Raw genomic sequence first — 8,411 nt, 5'->3', positions numbered from 1 at the left:
GGCCTCCCCAAGGGGGAATAAATAATAAAAAAAAAGAACCTTTTAAACACCTTCCAAATGAAACCCGTGTGAATCTTTTCAAAAAGGCATCTAGCTTTCTTCCCTGCATATTTATCACCATTGTTTCCTCGCCCTAGCCACATAGGAAATTCAATTCAGGATGACAGAATCCATGGTATTGTTTTTGGGTTTTTTTTTTTTTTAAACAGTGATATTCTGAGAAAATGTAAATATCTGGAGAGAGAGCAGGTGCACATGGTCACTTGGGGGGAAGATGACGACGCATTATGGCTTCAAAATCACAGTCACGCCTCTCACAATCACATTTTCACCTGCCACTGAGCCTGGCTTTCAGAGCTCCCTGTGGTCTCTGGAGTCCCCAGTGTGGTTTCAGCCGCCCCTGTAAAAGTCATCTTTCCACTTTGAGAAGTGCTACCAGACTGGGCAAACATAAGCAAGAATAACTGAGTAAACAAAGCCAGGTGCAATTTGAATGCAAGTTTAAAAAAAGAACACCTTTCAAGGGAAAAAGACTACAGATCTGATTGTGTAACAGTCACGTTAATTACTGTCTAACATCCTAATTAGCAGTGAACACTGGATTTACAATGGTTTAACAATGGAGGGGGGCTTCAGGAATTAATACATTTGCATTTTGTAATATTATTCAATTTCTCCTTTAGAACATCCTGACCAAATATATATAGTCATGGTTTGGTGGTTCTTCCACAAAACTGGGTGAACACTTGTCATTTATAGTTGGGATGACAGACAGAAATAGTTGGATTCAATGATTTAACAAGTCAAAACATCAACTAACTATGTCTATATACCAAAAATTTTTGAAGGGGACAAATATAGAACCGTTTAAATTTAGGGACAATACCTAACTGAAAACTTGAAAAAAAAAAATGACTGTGAACAGAGACTTCACATAAAACATTGAGAATCTGAGTGATCGGTGGAAATAGTTGTCACTCATATCAGACTAGTTTAACACTTGTCCTCACAGAGAAAACATAAATGTCTAGATGAATGTATTTCCCATGCTACCTATACACCACTTGATCTGAACTCATTATATGTAGAAGAGTTCTTTGTGTTTATTCATATCCAGGGTTTTGTTTAACTTTTTCAATAGTAGCTAAAATGGAGAATGTCTTTCATAGTGTCAGATATCACTATTGGCTTATACTCAGACTGGATTCATTATTTACACTCAGCTTGAAATTCTAATTATCTAAACCTCAAAGTAGCCAATATATCAGTCACGTAACTTGACATTTATATGAACATAAAACAGTAACAATTTCATGGATCTTTATGTCTGCCAAATCAGAGAATCCAAAATGACACTCAGGGTCAAAAATGATTGTTAACCAGAATTTTTTTCTCTCCCCCTAAATATAATGTGCCATTGAGTGTATTTTGAAGAAATACTTAAACTATGGAGTATGGAGGCTCAAGAAGAAAATGTGTTATGGAGGGCAAAAGCAAAGCAAACAAAACAGTAACAACATATGAAAACAATAAAAAAGAACAACTATTTGATTCATTTGCTATCTTGCAGACTTTGTTATTAATAAATAGCACAGATGAAATCTTCACTCCATCACAGTCTGAGAATAATAAAACCAAAAGACATCCTTCTGTTGAGTTGAATAAAAAGTAAACAAGCAAAAAACCCTTACCATTAAAGAAAGGAATAGACCTTAGCACACTATCAACATCAGTTTACCCCAAAACACTGCCCAAGCAGGCAATGACAGAAAGAGGGGAGAGTGAGACGGACGAGCAATTAAGTGACAGAGAAGACAGATTGAGGGTCCTGGCGTGGATTTTGTAGAAGCTCTAAAGAAACAAAGAGAGGAAGGTGGAAGAGCAAAATTTGAATCAAAGTAGTTGATTTTTTTTTTTTCTCAAAATGAAAGAAAACTCACATTTTAGATTAAAAGAGAACTGCTACTGCCAAGGATAAATACAGTAAGTCTACATATGGAAACATCATCACCCTTCAGGAAGGAAGAAAAGCTCAAATTATCAAGGATCAAAGACCAACTATCCTCAAATGAAGGATATTTTATATTTTATCCTCAAATAATCTGAAAGCCGATTTTTAATCACTGTCCATTCTGGGTGGTGCTAAAAAAGTGAAAATAAAAGCAACAACAAAAACCTCATCAACCAAGAAATGTTATCCATTCAATTATTCAAAATCCATTAGACAATTATTTACAGGTATATGAGAACTAAGATAATTTACCCAAATCATCTATTAAGAGAAGAAAAGTGAACTCAATTAGAAGGTGTAGAGGTTACCAAAGAACAGAAATCTTGATTTAAAATATTGGTAAATTTTGGGGTACCTATAGAGAAAGCTGTATAGTGTACTATACTTAAACTTTTTGTTTGAAATAACAGTGGATCACTACACAGTTTTAAGAAAGAAGACCAGTTTAGGAGAGAACACTCAGAATGTTGGGTTCCTGTTTACATTAAAATATTGAAGGCTGACCAGAAAAATGTGGAAAGCAAGCTAGAATAATTGGGAAAATAAAGTCAGTATTTTCATTAAATTTTAATATAGACCAATTCATGCAAGAATCATTAATGAGGGATATGATGTTGCGAATCAAGACATGAAAGGTTTTATATTTTGTAATAAAGAGCCTGGCTTCAGTATTTGATGTTTAACGTGACAGGTTTTAAGTCTCATTCCTCTCTTTTCCCTCTGGTCCCCCTCTGAGTAAAAGGATAAGGAGGCCACAATACTCCTTTTACTGGCAGGAGTTTCAAATCCATCAAGCTCCTGCCCACCTATAGAAAGTCTTACTAGGTCCAAGCCCCTAACCATTGTAAAATGCCAGTCTCCATTCCCCGCTCTCTCTCAAGGGCCTGTTTGGGAAGTTGACTGTCCTGCTGTCTACCCAAGAATTAAAAAAATAAAATGTCTTAATTTGAGTAATATATCTTTTCATGCCCTCTTTCTATGTATGTGGCGTCATCATTTAAATCAAATTTTGCATGGAGTCCATCCCATTTAATCAGGATTGAGTCTTGAATTCAAGATTATTCCTGTTAATCAGTTTTCAAGTACCAAGTTGTAAGGTAAAAACATACACTGTGGAGAAATAAGACAACACTTTGACTGGGTGATCAAAGTTGACATCACGGATGAGGGGCAGACATACCCAGCGAGTCCCCAAGAATGACAGGCCACTGTGCAGTTTTCCAACTCAGACACATAATTAAAAAACAACCCCGAGGGAAGATAAATTAAAAACAAGAGCGAGCCCATTAAAAAGGAGAGAGGAGAATGCAGCTTTTATTCTTCAAATGTGTCAATATCTTAAAAACAGGGAAGGCTAGAGAAATGTATCAAATTAAAGAAGACATGACAACTAAATGCAGCACCTGACTCTAGACTGGAGTTTGTATTAAAAGGGAAAAATACTATAAATGACACTGGGTCAACTGATAAAAATAGAATGTAGATAATATATTTAACTATTATATTAATATTATATTTATTAAAGTTGATGTATGTACATGTGCTCAGCCATGTCTGACTCTTTGTGACCCCATGGACTGTAGCCTGCCAGGCTCCTCTGTCCATAGAATTCTCCAGGCAAGAATACTAGAGTGGGTTGCCATTTCCTCCTCCAGGGGATCTTTCTGACCCCAGAATCGAACCCTCATCTCTTGTGTCTTCTGCATTAGCAGGTGGATTCTCTACCACTGTGTCACCTAGGATGCCCACTGAAGTTGATAACTGCCCTTTATTTAAGAAGGTATCCTATTCTTAGGAAATATATACTTAAGTATTCAGTTTAGATGGCAATGACACAACACTCTCAAATAGCTCACCAAAAATCACGTGTGTACACACATACAAACTATACTTATTAATGATAAAACATAAAATGAGTAAAACGTTAACAATCCATGAATCTAGGTCAAGTGTATATAGACATTCTTTTTATTATTAAAACCACTTTTCTGGGAACTAAAAAAATTATTTTGAAATTAAAGGTTGAAACATCTTGCATGTTCTTCCATATGCATGGTTTGAGAAATAGAAGAAACACTTTAGTGACAGATTTGTAATCTACTTGTATAGTAAAAAATTGATGCCTCTTGTTTTTCCAGTAAGCGGCCTGAGATGACCCCTAAAACTGGTGCACTATTCACTCAACCCAGAAAACCCCACAAAATCATGCAAATCAAGAGGTTCAAATCGTGTTCATTTTAAGAACACTCGTGAAACCGTCCAGGCCATAAAGGGTATGCATATCTGAAAAGCCACCAAGTACCTGAAGGATGTCACTTTAAAGAAGCAACGTGTGCCATTCTGTCGTCACAACGGTGGAGTTGGCAGGTGTGCACAGGCCAAACAGCAGGGCTGGATGCAGGATTGGTGGCCCAAAAAGAGTGCTGAATTTTTACTACACATGCTCAAAAATGCAGAGAGTAATGCTGAACTTAAGGGCTTAGATGTAGATTCTCTGCTCATTGAGCACATCCAGGTGAACAAAGCCCTCAAGATGTGGCATAGGACTTACAGAGCTCACAGTCAGATCAACCCCTACATGAGCTCTCCCTGCCACACTGGGATGATCCTTACTGAAAAAGAACAGATTGTTCCTAAACCAGAAGAGGAGGTTGCACAGAAGAAAAAGATACCCCAGAAGAAACTGAAAAAACAAAAACTTATGGCCCGGGAATAAATGCTGCAAAAAATAAATTCAAGTAAAAAAAAGCCTTACTTATTTATAAGAAAAATTTGATAACACACTGGGACATATATATCCCTTCACCCAATAAGTAATAATATACATGTTTCAAAACTCATGTAACTTATAGAAAGTGTGAAGGTTCTATACCACAAAGGACCAACGACCACAATTTATTATATTAGAAAACAACAAGAAGAACCTTAAAGATTTGGAAGCTCAAAATAACTCATGTGCTATAAAGAAAATCAAACTGGAAATATTCTTGCAAGAATTGGATATGCTTATAACTGAATGACAATCAAAATAGCATATGTTACAACTGGAAGGAGAAAAAATGGTGCTTAGAGTTATAGCCAACTGAATTTATTTTTTAAAACTTTAAATAAGCATCTCCCTACAAAAGCTGAAACAGAACATAATAAGCCCAATGAAAGAAGATGAAAGAATAAATAGGTAAACATCAAGGCATAATAGAAAACATGACGACAAACTTTCCTGTTGGTAGAACCTGCCTGTCAATGCAGGGGACACAGATTTGATCCTTGGTCCAGAAAGATTCCACAAGCTGCCGGGCAACTAAGCCATTGCACCTCAACTACTGAGCGCATGCGACACAGCTAGTGAAGCCTGCTTGCCTAGAGCGCATGCTCCATGAGACAAGCCACCCCATGAGAAGCCCAGGCAGTGCAACTAGAAGGTGATCCTCACTCGCCACAACCACGGAAAGCCTGCTAAGCGGCAAGGAAGACTGAGCACAGCCAAAAACACATGTTTCTTTTTAAGGAAAACACAACTGTGATTTTTAAAAATGGTAAATAAAGTAAAAACACTATCTTATGAGCTAGACAAGCTCCAGCTCAGCTTATTGGAGGGAAAAGACTGAGAAAAAGAAATGACATCACTGGAGATAGCATAGAGTTTCTATGTGTTATCTGAATGACAAACATATATACAAAAACATTTTGTCTATGAAACTAGCTCATTTGCACTGGTTTGGACGAACCTAGAGTCTGACATGCGGAGTGAAGTAAGTCAGAAAGGCTTCTCTGGTGGCTCAGCTGGTAAAGAAACTGCCTGCAATGTGGGAGACCTGGGTTAGAAAGATCCTCTGGAAAAGGGAATGGTATCCAGTCCAGTATTCCGGCCTAGCAAATTCCATGGTCTATATAGTCCTGGGGTCACAAAGAGTTGGACAAAACTGAGTGACTTTCACATTCATTCATTCAAATAGAAAGAGAAAAACAAATACCGTATCATAACACATATATATGGGATGTTAAAAAACAATGGTGCAGATGAACCTATTTTCAGGGCTGAAATAGAGACATCGATGTAGAGAATGGACATGTGGGCATAAAGGGGGACGGCAAGGGTGAGACAAATTTGGAAAGTAGCATTGACATACATTCACTGCTGCTGCTGCTGCTGCTGCTAAGTTGCTTCAGTCATGTCCGACTCTGTGCGACCCCAGAGACAGCCCACCAGGCTCCCCCGTCCCTGGGATTCTCCAGGCAAGAACACTGGAGTGGGTTGCCATTTCCTTCTCCAGTGCATGAAAGAGAAGTGAAAGAGAAGTCGCTCAGTCGTGTCCGGCTCTTCAAGACCCCATGGACTGCAGCCTACCAGGCTCCTCCGTCCACGGGATTTTCCAGGCAGGAATACTGGAGTGGGGTGCCACTGCCTTCTCCGACATATACACTACAATGTGTAAAACAGCTACTGGGAAGCTGCTGTATGGCACAGGAAGCTTAGCATGGTGCTCTGCGATGACCTAGAGGAGCGGAATGTGGGGGTGGTGACAGAGAGGCTCAAGAGAGAGGAGATATGTATACATATGGCTGATTCACATTGTTGTACAGCAGAAACAGCCCTGTAAAACAACTATACTCCAATTTTTTTAAAAAAAGATAAATACAAAAACAAATAAAATGGCTGTTTTTTAAACAAAAAATACTAATTATCAAAACCACCCAGAACAGGAGAAAACAAAAATTAGCAATCAGATATATTTCACTCAATAATTTTTTTTTAATCCACCATCAATGACACTAACCAGCAAGGAGTAGATACTTCTGTTATAATGTAATAGATGCAGAAAGTAGGAAAACAAGAGAAAAAAATGAGATAGTATAGTTTGACACCAAACCAAAGAAGTTTAAAAAAAAAAAAATTAGACCATTTCCTTTGTCTACACAAGTGTAAAAAGACTGGGGATAGGGTATGCTGCAATCTTTACACTACTCATGAACATTCTAAACCATTAGAAGTCACATGGTCTTAATTGTTGACATACCAGATTCTCCTACTAGGCTGTTAGCATCTCAAGAACAAACACTGTGAATTTTCCATTTCACAATGGCAGAGAAGGTCTTAAATGGGCATGGGCATAGAATCAGCTATAGAGGACTTTTTGACCTTGTTTTTGTATTGTTTTCATTTAGATCTGCAAATTCTGTCCCCAAAGAAATCAATGAGGTATATGTAGACCAAGAAAAGACATTCAGTTCAGTTGCTCAGTCGTGTCCGACTCTTTGCAACCCCATGAACCGCAGCACGTCAGGCCTCCCTGTCCATCACCAACTCCCAGAGTTCACTCAGATTCACATCCATTGAGTCAGTGATGCCATCCAGCCATCTCATCCTCTGTCGTCCCCTTCTCCTCCTGCCCCCAATCCCTCCCAGCATCAGAGTCTTTTCCAATGAGTCAACTCTTTGCATGAGGTGGCCAAAGTACTGGAGTTTCAGCTTCAGCAACATTCCCTCCAAAGAAATCTCAGGGCTGATCTCCTTGGTGCACTTTTTCAAAAACAAATTCTACAGACAATTCCAATGTAGAGCTCTAATTAATAACTAATATGCTCAAACATAATGCAAGGTTAACACATAAAATATGGTGACTATTTTATGGATCATAAAATATGGTCAATAAGTGCTTGTTAAATAGAACTTAGTTTCCAACAGTCTACCCTCTATTTTTTCCCCTGACTTCTTACAGCCTGCTCAGAGAGGCTTACTAATAAAGCTTTAGTTTCCTTAGCCCAAAGGTGCCTTTCCTCATACTGCTCTGAGCATTCAAGCTTCACTCTTTCTGCTTCTCTACCTCACCAAAACCCATGAGCCATGTCAAATCCCCTGGATTCCTGGAGCATAGATGCCCCTGGAAGAACCAGGACCCAGAGATGAAAAACCCTCAGCCTGACAACATGGCTCAGGCAAGAGGAACCACATGGGTACATCTGATATCTTCCTGATGAGATCTGCTCTCTTGGTGACTATAGTATTAAAGGTCTTCATGGGTAGCTTCCTAAGTGATCTGCCCTCTGGGAAGATTCATTTTAGCCACACCTCTGTCTTTTCCTCCTTCCCAACTATGCAGTGGATTTTCTCAAATCTCCAGGAAGGTGTGCATGGATGCTCATGAGTGTGTCCACTCTACAGAGCACCAAGCTTCAAGGTGTGTATTAGCCAGTGTGCTGGAGCCCATTTAATTTGTCAATAAAAAGTTTGACCTCATTTATTCTCACAGGCTGATGATCAAAGAACTCAAGGTTACTGAGATTCAAGTACCTTCACTAGTGACAGATTTAAATGGAAAAAAAGATACTTAAGATTTGAGCATCAGACTGTCCTTAGAATCCACCTGAAATGCAGGAGACCCAGGTTCCATCCCTGGTT

The 8,411-nt window shown here is 38.6% G+C and overlaps 1 pseudogene; it reads left to right on the top strand.

The window, feature by feature from the left end:
- Window positions 4,272-4,727, top strand: LOC102175399 (annotated as a pseudogene).

Source organism: Capra hircus, chromosome 7 (genome assembly GCF_001704415.2).
Source record: "Capra hircus breed San Clemente chromosome 7, ASM170441v1, whole genome shotgun sequence".
Lineage (NCBI taxonomy): Eukaryota > Metazoa > Chordata > Mammalia > Artiodactyla > Bovidae > Capra > Capra hircus.
This window is presented reverse-complemented; position numbering and strand designations above follow the sequence as displayed.